At 31.6% G+C, this 13,005-nt stretch overlaps 1 long non-coding RNA gene across 1 annotated transcript; it reads right to left on the minus strand.

Moving 5' to 3' along the window:
- Positions 1–9,697: 9,697 nt before the first annotated feature.
- On the minus strand, positions 9,698–11,143 carry LOC123222372. Its single transcript, XR_006503618.1, has 3 exons — positions 10,908–11,143; positions 10,634–10,750; positions 9,698–9,962 (listed from the first exon to the last, which is right to left on the minus strand). It is a non-coding gene; the product is annotated as an uncharacterized LOC123222372 (long non-coding RNA).
- Positions 11,144–13,005: the final 1,862 nt, after the last annotated feature.

The following is a 13,005-nucleotide window of genomic DNA, read 5'->3' on the forward strand; positions in this document are numbered from 1 at the left end:
TTCGTCCGAACGAATCCCTACTAATTGATGTTGAAAAAAAAATGAAAGTGAGAGTGAGTGTTTGAGTGATATGAGAAGTGTGTGTAAATAAAATGAGTGAGGAGAGTTTATATAGATGAGGGGAAGTGTAATTTTGACATTTTAGAAAAAGTAATGAAATAAATAAATAAATATGAAAATGCCTTTATAATGTAAAATATCTAAAAACCCCCCGTATTTATCCTAAATTACATTTAACCCCCATAGTGAGTGAGGAGAGTTATATAAATGAAGGGAAGGGTAATTTTGACATTTTAAAAGAAGTTTGAAATAAATAAATAAATATCAAAATGCCTTTATAATGTAAAATATCTAAAAACCCCTTATATTTATCTAAAATTACATTTAACCCCTATAGTGAGTGGGAGAGTTATATAAATATGAGGGGAAGGGTAATTTTGGTATTCAAAAAAAGTCATAGGCATTTTTTTTTGAACAGTGATTTTGGACTTTTTGGCTTGAAAATAGTGATTTTGGGCATTTTTGCTTAATGGGAGGGCATTTTGGCCATTTTTTTAAATTTTCCTTGCATAAAAGCCCATTATGGTGAATAATAAATTTATATGTATTTATTTTAAATACACAAATAATTATATATTTGATGTATATCATTTATGATTAAATAATTTTAAATTAAAAATAAAATAATAATTAATAAAGTGATAACAGGTATAAATATATACTTATTTATTTATATAAATTAGATAATATAATATTGCTATATATGTTGTAACATATTTGATGTTCATGTTATTATATTCATTGCAATAAATGAAACATTAAAAAAAAAAAAAAAGATAATTCTTCAGCGATCAAATGCAGCCTTTAATTAATTTGTATTAAGAAGGCCAAGTGCTTTAAACCCACGAGAAGCCATTTCTAGAAACAACACATTTACTGCAAGGACCATGCAAAATCCAGATGTTGACATGACACTGTAACATCATGATGCATAAGAAGCAACATCTCTTCTCGGTACATTAAAACCAGATCATTCCACGGGGACCATGGACACGTTCCCACATTTAATCATCACATATTAAATTTTGATTTAAGGTGTTACAGAGAGGATGTTCTTCATTCCTATATTATGGACCTTACTCATCTTTCAAAAGCAATAATGATGCAAGCTTACAAAGAATTTGCAAACCCTCTTCAACTCGCCTAAGATTAATCTTTGTGATTTAAGAAGTGATTTTGCAGTAAGAATAAACACTACAAAACAATTGGACTGTAACAAAAGGAAAATTAGTCATTAAAAATCTATTTTTTATCGTTAAAGAGTTTTAATGACAGAAAAAATATCATCGTTGCTCGTCATTATAACTTTCACCATTAAAGTATTAACGATGAAAAAAAAGTCTAATCGTTAATATAAATAATGAGAAGTTTAAATCTCGTCGCTAAAAATAGTAATTTCAACGATAAATATATTTGTAGTTATAACAATATTTACCTATCACGATACATAATATTAATGATGAATATCTTTGTAGTTATAATAACATTTATCAATCATTAAAAATAATATCAATAATAACTTCTCTTGTCGTTATAGTAATATTTATCGGCCATTAAACATAATATCAATGATGAATATCCTCATCGTTGATATTATGAATATCTTCATCTTTATAACAATATTGATAATAAAATTTACCTATTACTAAACATAATATCAATGATGAATATATTCATCGTTATGAAAATATTGATAATAAAATTTTGATTCAAAATATGATCATTGACATTGACTATGTTCTAATTACAATTATCTCAAAATCTCCTTATGATCCACAATTATAAAAAATTAAAAAAAACTATAAATTTCCTATTATATTAGTCACGCTCTATAATAAAAACTAAAAAGTTGTTACAAGTAATATAAGAATCTATGTATTTTATAGGCCGAAGGACTATTTCCCACCCAAGGTATGCGCATTTCCCAAGTTTCCTCTAGTTAACTTTGAAAATCTCATTTACCTACTCATGCATGGTTAAAACTAACGATTTCAAGGGTAAAATCGTCATTTTGTCTGTATTATAAAAAAGGGAAATTTTAAAAACTAGGCAAAATTAAAGGGGTCTAAGCGAAATTGCCTAAAAAATTCAGGGTTAAGCAAAAATGCCCAAGTTTTGTGAAATGACGAAACTGCCCCCATATATAAACACAGCAAATTTTCACTGTACAATTCAAAGAAAATTCGAATTTTTTCCACATCCCACGGCAATCCCACGACGAACGTCATTTCCGCCGATTTTCTTGCTTTCCGACAACCGAAAATGGAAAATAATGTTATCACATCTCCCTTAATCTTGTTTGGATCAAGTTATTACTCATATTATTGAGATTTGATTGAGATTTTTCGGTTTGAAATTTTAGGGTTTACGGTTTGAACAATGCTTAAATTGTTTTGATTCTTGGTTGTTTTTGTTGAATTAATTGAGGGGTTTTGTGTTATACAATGTGTAGATTCGATTTATGTGAAAATCGGAGGCTGAAACGATCAAAATTTGGCCGAAAAGATCGGCAGTCCGACGTGGGAACAGTGTTTCCCACGTCAAAATCATGCATCCCACGTTCAGCCAAATTTAGGGGGGTAAATTAGCTTTTTAAAACTATTGGGGAGTCATGGGAGACGCATTAGCCCACGTCGGGTTTTTTTGAAATTTGTCACGTAAACGTGAGTTTGGCGAAATTACGAAAATGTCCCTATATATAAATACAGCCAAATTTCTTATTTCCCACGTTAATATTTGCGAATTTACTGTGCATTTCTTTCAAATTTCAAAACTTTTCCTGTCACCACGTTCATCCCACGACCAACCAGATTTCCGTCGATTTTCGTGATTTTCGGCATCCGCAAATGGCAAAGAAGGTTAGTATATCTCCCGTAATCTTGTTTGGATCAAGTTATTGCTCATATTATTGAGATTTTTCGGTTTGAAATTTTAGGGTTTACGGTTTGAATAATGCTTAAAATGTTTTGATTCTTGGTTGTTTTTTGTTGAATTAATTGAGGGGTTTTGTGTTATACAACGTGTAGATTTGATTTATGTGAAAATCGGAGGCTGAAAAGACCAAAATTTGGCCGAAAATGACTGCCGAAGAGATCGGCATTCCGACGTGGGAACAGTGTTTCCCACGTCAAAATCGTGCGTCCCACTTTTAGCCAAGATTGGCTGTTTTTACGGGGGTAAAGTAGCTTTTTTAAAATATTGGGAAGCCGGTGAAATTCCTTAGAACATAATGGACCCGTTTAAACTTGGAGTTTTCATGAGGGGGTAAATTGAGAATTTTCTTATCTAGGGTTTTTGATTGTGTAATTTTCGAATTTTATATCCGTTTTTTCTGTTTTAGGGTTTTTCAACTTTCAGAATTCGAATTTCAATTCCGTTTTTTCGAATTTCACCGTTTTACGAGATATGGACTCGTATTTTTCAGATTTCCGAAGGATTTTTCGATTGCTCCCATTCTAGGGTTTTTCAACTTTTAGAATTCGAATTTCAATTCCGTTTTTTCGGATTTCACCGTTTTACGAGATATGGACTCTTATTTTTCAGATTTCCAAAGAATTTTTCGATTGTTGCCATTCTAGGGTATTTCAACTTTTAGAATTCGAATTTCAGTTCCATTTTTTTGAATTTAACCGTTTTACGAGATATCAACTCGTATTTTCTAAATTTTCGAAGGATTTTTCGATTGTTGCCATTCTAAAGTTTTTCAACTTTTAGAATTCGAATTACAATTCCGTTTTTTCGAATTTCATCGTTTTACGAGATATGGACTCGTATTTTTTAGATTTCCGAAGGATTTTTCGATTATTGCCATTCAAGGGTATTTCAACTTTTAGAATTCGAATTTCAGTTCCATTTTTTCGAATTTAACCGTTTTACGATATATAGACTCGTATTTTCCATATTTCTGAAGGATTTTTCGATTGTTGCCATTGTAGAGTTTTTCAACTTTTAGAATTCGAATTTCAATTCCGTTTTTTCGAATTTCACCGTTTTACGATATATTGATTCGTATTTTCAGATTTACAAAGGATTTTTTGATTGTTGTCATTCTAGGGTTTTTCAACTTTTAGAATTTGAATTTCAATTCCGTTTTTTTCAATTTCACCGTTTTACGAGATATTGACTCGTATTTTTCAGATTTTCGAAGGATTTTTCGATTGTTTCCATTCTAAGGTTTTTCAACTTTTAGAATTCGAATTTCAGTTCCGTTTTTTCGGATTTCACTGTTTTACGAGATATAGACTCATATTTTTCAGGTTTTCGAAGGATTTTTCGATTGTTGTCATTCTAAGGTTTTTCAACTTTTAGAATTAGAATTTTAGTTCCATTTTGTCGAATTTAACCGTTTTACGAGATATGGGCTCGTATTTTCCAGAATTTTGAAGGATTTTTCGATTGTTGCCATTCTAGAGTTTTTTAACTTTTAGAATTCGAATTTCACCGTTTTACAAGATATCGACTCGTATTTTTCAGATTTTCGAAGCATTTTTCGATTGTTCCCATTCTAGGGTTTTTCAACTTTTAGAATTCGAATTTCAATTCCATTTTTTCCAATTTCACCGTTTTACGAGATATTGACTCGTATTTTTCAGGTTTCCGAAGACTTTTTCGATTGTTGTCATTCTAGGGTATTTCAATTTTTAGAATTAGAATTTCAGTTCCATTTTTTCGAATTTAACCGTTTTACGAGATATGGGCTCGTATTTTTCAGAATTCTGAAGGATTTTTCGATTGTTGTCATTCTAGAGTTTTTCAACTTTTAGAATTCGAATTTCAATTTCGTTTTCTCGAATTTCATCGTTTTACAAGATATCGACTCGTATTTTTCAGATTTTCGAAGGATTTTTTGATTGTTCCCATTCTAGGGTTTTTCAACTTTTAGAATTCGAATTTCAATTCTGTTTTTTCAAATTTCACCTTTTTACGAGATATGGACTCGTATTTTTCAAATTTTTGAATAATTTTTCGATTGTAGCCATTCTAGGGTATTTCAACTTTTAGAATTCGAATTTCAGTTTCATTTTTTCGAATTTAACCGTTTTACGAGATATGGACTCGTATTTTCCAGATTTTCGAAGGATTTTTCGATTGTTGCCATTCTAGAGTTTTTCAACTTTTAGAATTCAAATTTCAGTTTTATTTTTTCGAATTTAATCGTTTTACGAGATATGGACTCGTATTTCCCAGATTTCTGAAAGATTTTTTGATTGTTGTCATTCTAGGGTTTTTCAACTTTTAGAATTCAAATTTCAGTTCTGTTTTTTCAGATTTCACCGTTTTTAGATATATCGACTCGTATTTTTTAGATTTTCGAAAGATTTTTCGATTGTTCCCATTCTAGGGTTTTTCAACTTTTAGAATTCAAATTTTAATTCCGTTATCAGGCAGTTAAATCTTGTTTTTTAAGTTTTGTCATTTCCTTTTTGATTATTTGATATTTTTCATCTTTTGATGTTTTTCCATGTATACATTTGTTTACATATTTGTTTTTACTCATGTCTAACGAATTTTTTACATTGTCTCAGGATATTTCTCGCAAAAGAAGACGGGTTGGCAGCGAGCTGCGAATCCCCGACTAGACCAGACACTTCTGGGCAGAGACGATATGTCGTGCACAGCGTGCCGCATTATCTCGGATTACTGCTACATTGACCCCAGATCAGCTACGACTATTTGGGAGGACATGTTTCGGGTATCTCCATCAAGAGCCACCGCAATAAATAAATGCCCCAGATATCGACCTTTAAGGAAAACAACGTCAATGCAAATAACGGGGTGAAGATATTGACTAAACGCACGAACGGAACATCCTAACGCCATGAAAAAATTTGTAAATCGATGCTCATCATCTGTTTCAATAGCAGTAACGGTGCCCGGATTAGTACATTGTAAATTGTAACAATAATCTGGTAACAACATAAAAGATTCCTCCGGTGAACCCCTCAATGAATTGATAGCCCAATTTCTTGCCCGTCAAGCCTGTGAGTAGGAAATATCAATTTTATATCGATCGGCGATGTCTACAATTATTTCTTTAGGTCGATAAATTCGATCAATCATCACAAACTTTGATCTCATTAATTGACCTAAAGCTCGGGCGCCAGCTTGTCTGTGATGTGGCAAGATTTGATCAACTAAACATGTGTGGGTAGGATTCATAGAGTTGATACCCCACACATCACCAACAGTGGACTTGGTTGCATGTATATACCACTTACAATTTTCGACTGTGCACTTAATTTCCCACCGTTTCTTGTCAGACTTTTTGACACCAAATTGAAATCCTTTAAGTAAGGCGAATTGCTTCACAGCATCTTTCAATTGGACTTTATTATGAAAAATATCCCATATCTTGACACCATGCTCCTCTCGGATCGATCTGGAACTACCTGATGATGTTGATGGCTGTGGAGGAAAATCAGGAAGCCACCTAAATGGATCAGTGGGGACATTGTCAAAAAATGACCCAGAATAATTTCCACCACCTGAAATAGGATCTTCAAGCTGTAAACTATCTATACCCTCGGTAACTGATGCCATATACTCAGGCTCTACATCTTCTGAAGGAATGTCGGACATATCATTTCCATCAAAGTCACCCCAATAGGGAACTATATCTTTTTCTCCATGAGCCCATGAGTTTGCAATATACAACGGGTCATTACTGAAATCAATCAACTTTTCCAAATCATATTCTTTTTTGACCCAACTACTTTCGTTTTCATCTTCATCTTCATCTTCATCCTCCTGCCCTTCAATTGGGGTACATGTAACAAATACAGGAATACATTCCTGAAAGTACTGGGACATATCAAGAAGACCCTGGACATCTTCATCATTTTGGATCTGGATGGGGCCGTCGAGCTCAATTTTTCTTGGCTTCATTGATACTTGAATGTAGTTTTTCATTTGATCAATACTGCAAGACTCCGTCAAAAGCTCAATAAATCCCTCGAATGTTGTTCCATAAGGGATTTTAATCAATTGTTTGGCTCCTCCAACATATTTCATTGTGTTGTTGCGACCTTGAATCCATTCTTCCTGATAACGAACTAATGCATAACCATCCATTTTAATTATGAATCCTGCAATGACCAGTTTTTGAAGATAATTATTCATTTATAATAAAAAAATCAATATTAACTATGAAAAACAGTCGTATAATTATTAATAATTAAGAAAAACTCCTAATATTTTTCTAATAATTTATTTATCCCCCTATAATTATTTGACAATTTATATAACACTTTCGTATGTTATTTTACCCCTCAAAATGCATCTATGTGTTTGTAACGTTCCATTTAAAACGTTTTTATAATATCTATACTTTGAAATAGATATTCAAATTCTATACTTTGAAATGCTTTAAAATGTCAATAATAAAAAATTTCTTCAGAAATCTGGAAAATACTAGTGGATATATCTTAAAACGATAAATTTCAAAAAAACAGAACTGAAATTCAAATTCTAAAAGTTGAAATACCCTATAATGGTAATAATCGAACAATTCTTCGAAAATCTGAAAAATACAAGTTGATATATCCTAAAACGGTGAAATTCAAAAAACAGAATTGAAATTTGAATTCTAAAAGTTGAAATACCTTAGATTAACATCAATCGAAAAATTCTTCAGAAATCTTAAAAATACGAATCGATATATCCTAAAGGGATGAAATTCGAAAAAACGAAACTGAAATTCAGAATTTAAAAGTTGAAATACCCTAGTATGGCAACAATCGAAAAATTCTGTAAAAATCTGGAAAATGTGAATTGATATATCCTAAAGGAGTGAAACTCGAAAAAACCTATAATTTCAATTATAATGCGTCTACCATGTTTAATATGAAAATGCGCCCTAATTTTAATAACATTTCATTTGACATTTTAGAAAAAGTAATTAAATAAATAAATAAATAAATATCAAAATGCCTTTATAATGTCAAATATCTAAAACCCCCCATATTTATCTTAAATTATTTTAACCCCCTATACTTGTGAAGCATTGCATTTAAACCCCATATTATGGCATAAAAACTAAATTTAACAAATGAAATTAAGTTTTAGACTAAGATTGACATAAATACCTTTTTTTGATGAATAGTATTTTTTCTAGTCGAATACAGAAATACGAACTTCTTCCGTCCGAACGAATCCCTACTAATTGATGTTGAATAAAAATGAAAGTGAGAGTGAGTGTTTGAGTAATAGGAGAAGTGTGTGTAAATAAAGGGAGTGAGGAGAGTTTATATAGATGAGAGGAAGGGTAATTTTGACATTTTAGAAAAAGTAATTAAATAAATAAATAAATAAACATCAAAATGCCTTTATAATGTAAAATATCTAAAAACCCCCATATTTATCCTAAATTACATTTAATACCCTATACTTGTGAAACATTGCATTTAACCCCCATATTATGGCATAAAAACTAAACTTAACAAATGAAATTAAGTTTTAGACTAAGATAGACATAAATACCTTTTTTTGATAAATAGTATTTTTTCGAGTCGAACACAAAAATACGAACTTCTCCCGTCCGAACGAATCCCTACTAATTGATGTTGAAAAAAAATGAAAGTGAGAGTGAGTGTTTGAGTGATATGAGAAGTGTGTGTAAATAAAATGAGTGAGGAGGGTTTATATAGATGAGAGGAATGGTAATTTTGACATTTTAGAAAAAGTTTGAAATAAACAAATAAATATGAAAATGCCTTTACAATGTAAAATATCTAAAAACCCCTTATATTTATCTAAAATTATTTTAACCCCCATAATGAGTGAGGGGAGTTATATAAATAAAGGGAAAGGTAATTTTGACATTTTAGAAAAAGTTTGAAATAAATAAATAAATATCAAAATGCCTTTATAATATAAAATATCCAAAAACCCCTCATATTTATCTAAAATTACATTAAAACCCCATAGTAAGTGGGAGAGTTATATAAATATGAGGGGAAGGGTAGTTTTGGTATTAAAAAAAGTCATAGGCATTTTTTTTTGGAACAGTGATTTTGGGCATTTTGGCTTGGAAATAGTGATTTTGGGTATTTTTGTTTAATGGGAGGGCATTTTGGCCGTTTTTTAAAATTTCCCTATAAAAAATAAACTTAAATTCGATTTATTTTCCCCCCATAAACTCTAAAAACTAACAATTTTCCCTAACCAAAGTTTTAAAAAATAGCATTTTTCCCCCTAGGGTTTTCAATTTTTTAGATTCAATATTCTGACGTCGTTTCTTTCTCTCTGGTGACCTCTAGGCGACGGCTCTTCCTCTTTAATGCGATCTCCTTCGAGCGGCTCTCTTAGGAGTAGTTGTCGACGAAGACTCGGTCTTCATCGACGAGGACTGAGTCTTCGTTGTCAACGAAGACCTCGTCTTTGTTGATGACCTCTCCTAGGAGAGCCGCCGGAAGAAGACCGTATCGGAGAGGAAGAAACGGCACCGAAAAATTGAATCTAAAAACTGGAAACCCTATGGGGGAAAATGCTATTTTTTAAAACTTGGATTGGGGTGAAATTGTTAGTTTTTGGGATTTAGGAGGAAAAAATGATATAACTAACAGACTCAGTTAATTTTAACAGCCCATGGGTAGGTAAATGAGATTTTCAAAATTAATGGGGGGAAACTTATGAAATATGCATACTTTGGGTGGGAAATAGTCCTTTGGCCTATTTTATACAATCAAGTGTTTCACAACTCACTTGTATCTTCAGATACCTACAAATTGTAAAGAGCGAGGATGGGATTAACATGTGCAGAACATATATGTATAAACACACACACACTCAAACCTTTACTCTGCAAACAAAGTAACAATTCGACTATTCTGCGAGGATCGCATCACCAGAAGTATATATGTCTACAATGGCCAGCGAAAGGTTCAACAATCTCTGCAAGCCAGCTGCAGCAACAAGGAAGCTGGCATAGCAAAACTCAAAAGAGACTTCGTATAAAGCCAAGAAAAAACATTCACGGTACCAATATATACAGAGCCACAAACAGAAAACATGAAAGACATTCCAAGGAGCTATAATATCACAACAAATAGATGAATAAATATGTGACTCTTCGGAAGATTAATCTTATACTGGAGATGTGGTATCTCCAGTATTTTCTGAATTGTTTGGAATGAGAGAAATAAAAGCATTTTGGATAAGAAAAAGAAAGGCTGTTGAATTGCTTTGGGAGAGATTCTGCGAGATGGCATCAATCAAGGTTATTGAGATATTAGAATATGAACCACAAGAATATAATTATAGTTAAAAGTATCGTGAACTTATGACTACCCATGATTTAAACTGCTACAAAATATTATTTTTAGGTACATCTGGTAAGCCTGATTTTTTTTCTTCTTATAAGTAGGAAGTTCAAAATATTGAACTACAAGAAATTTCATTTTGTTTCAAGTTATCGAGACATTAGAATATGAACTACCAGCAGATTCTTCTACAATTAATGATTATGACTTGTAAAATTTTAAATGAATGATAAATTCTACATAAGAATTGTTTAAAATGTAAAATGGAGATGTTTTAGTTTTAACTGAAGTTCAAAATTAGAATTAAAACTCACCTTCTTGAACAAAGGCGCTTAGTTTTAAACATGAATGGCAATTAGGCTCCTATTGTCAGATGCTTCTGAAAGCCGCTCTTGATCATCGACATCATCTTCACTTGCATCACTATCATTCTGTAAAATGATAGCCCAACAAAGTAAGTCAACATGTAAACATGATACATATGCACCAAAACTGGGTTAAAGATCAAACTGAGATTCTATATCACAGCACCAAAATTAATACTCTAACACTAGGTCAAAATTTGCAAACAAAAGACACGAATATTACCTTAGCTACTTTAGCCTGAAGATCTGGTGTCAGGTGGTCTTCAAGAGTAATTATAACAGGATATGGGGATGAAGAAAAAACATTCTCTTTAAAGGATCTCAAGCGGTTTATGAGCTCCACAGGGTTTGTCAAGGTCCTTAATTTGGCAACAACACTTTAAGTGAGATTGCAGAAAGACTTTATCTATCAAGGAAAATGAGGGGAGCACATTACAGATGCCAAAAGTGGTAAGAGCCTATGTAAGCATCATGTTTATGAAGTAGAGAGAAAAATTAAAAGTAAAGGAAAATGGATGCTGATTCAATATTGATAAGGTTTTTATAACAACACAACTCTATCGAGCCTTTTTCTTTTATTAGTGTACAACTAATATATGACAGTTAGAGAAATCAGTAGAATTTGATGTCTATGCTAAATAAAGGCAGCCTTCCTCTGTAATTCATAACTAAATTATACTAGTGTCTGCTTCCTTAGGTAACATATGAGAGTCATTCCATTCTTGATCAGAATAAAGATTCCCAGCGTCCAAAGAAACAAAACAGGCCTTACATAGGAGGCTTGATTGAAGCAGCGGACTCTATGATGCTTCTTTTTGGTTTAATTCAATATCCTTTTTTATAAGTTTTTATAATATCACCAGTTGGGCAAAAGCAAGCAACAAGGCCCAACTAGAAATTTAATAAATCCCACCCGGAATCTCAAACAGTCCCAACTAAGACCGCTCCTGGAGTGATAGTGATTTAAGAAAAACTAGATAAGTAATTCATCGATCTAAAAATCTTATAGTTACAAAAAATAAAAAAATAAAAACTTGAAATCTCATTAATCTATAAACTCCATTACCTCAAATTGTTTCAATCAATGGAACACAACATTTAATGACTAAAAATATTCACAAACTGCAAACACACGACACAATCAAAATTAAGCTTCTAATAACATAATTCACAAAATTCAATCCATCATCAACCAAATATAAACAATTTTTTTAAAAAATAATCAAGAAACCAAGATCAAGATTAGCTGATTGACCTAGAAGAAAAATTAGTGACGAAACATTTCGTAATTATAATGAACACTTTCATTGAATATGGCAAAGGCTTCAACATGCTCGATTAAACTATCATGCTAGGGTTTGTCGATCTGCTCTTCTCTACTCCGCATTATCAAACGAATTTAGAGGCAAAGCGTCAACAACAAGAAATTAGAATGTTAATGTTGTTGACCCAATTTTTTAGTGAGAGGAACTGTTTTAGGGAGGAGGCAAAGCCTTATCAAGCTTAGTTCCATTACTCTATTAGTAATGAGTCCGAACTAAATGAAAAAATGTTTGACTCAAGTTTGATTTAAATTTATTGAGTTAAAAGTAATGATAGTTTGAATTTAACTTAAATAAAAATAGTTTTACTCGAGTTTAACTCGAATTTGTGGTTTAAGTTTGAATCAAATTGAATCAATTTTTAAGACCGAGTTAACTCGATTTGAGTTTAATCTTACCAATAATAACAGGTTTATAAGTTTTTTAATGATAAATTTAAAAGTTAATCGTTAAATGTATATTTTTATTTAGCTTTAATGTAAATATGAATAATTAGTCGCTAAAATCATAAAAATAACACTTATAATAATGGTATATTCATCCTCTTGTTATTTTTCTCCCCGCTAAAGCCTTTTTTTTTTTTAAGTGAAATCTTACTTAATATTTAACAATAAGAAATAGCAAAAGTTGGAGGGATATAACTTTCACAGTGAACTAATTTAATGACAGTGAAATGATATCTAGTTTACATATACTAAACAATATATGTCCTAAGAATAAGTTGAGAGGGAGACAGTGAAATGATATATAGTTTACATATACTAAACAATATATGTCCTAAGAATAAGTTGAGAGGGAGTCAATGATGGCAACACCATATGCTAGATGCTCTAGTTTGCACTAGACCTAACATTGTATTTGCAATTACAAGCATTTGTTTACACTTTTCCAAGACAAAGAACTGCCTACTAATGTAAAAATGTAATATGATGTGGATTTTCGATCATCATCACAATTGGCAAAGTTAGAATTCGTATAATCCACAAGCTCAAGATTGTC

The sequence above is a fragment of the Mangifera indica genome, chromosome 8, assembly GCF_011075055.1.
Source record: "Mangifera indica cultivar Alphonso chromosome 8, CATAS_Mindica_2.1, whole genome shotgun sequence".
Classification (NCBI taxonomy): Eukaryota; Viridiplantae; Streptophyta; class Magnoliopsida; order Sapindales; family Anacardiaceae; genus Mangifera; species Mangifera indica.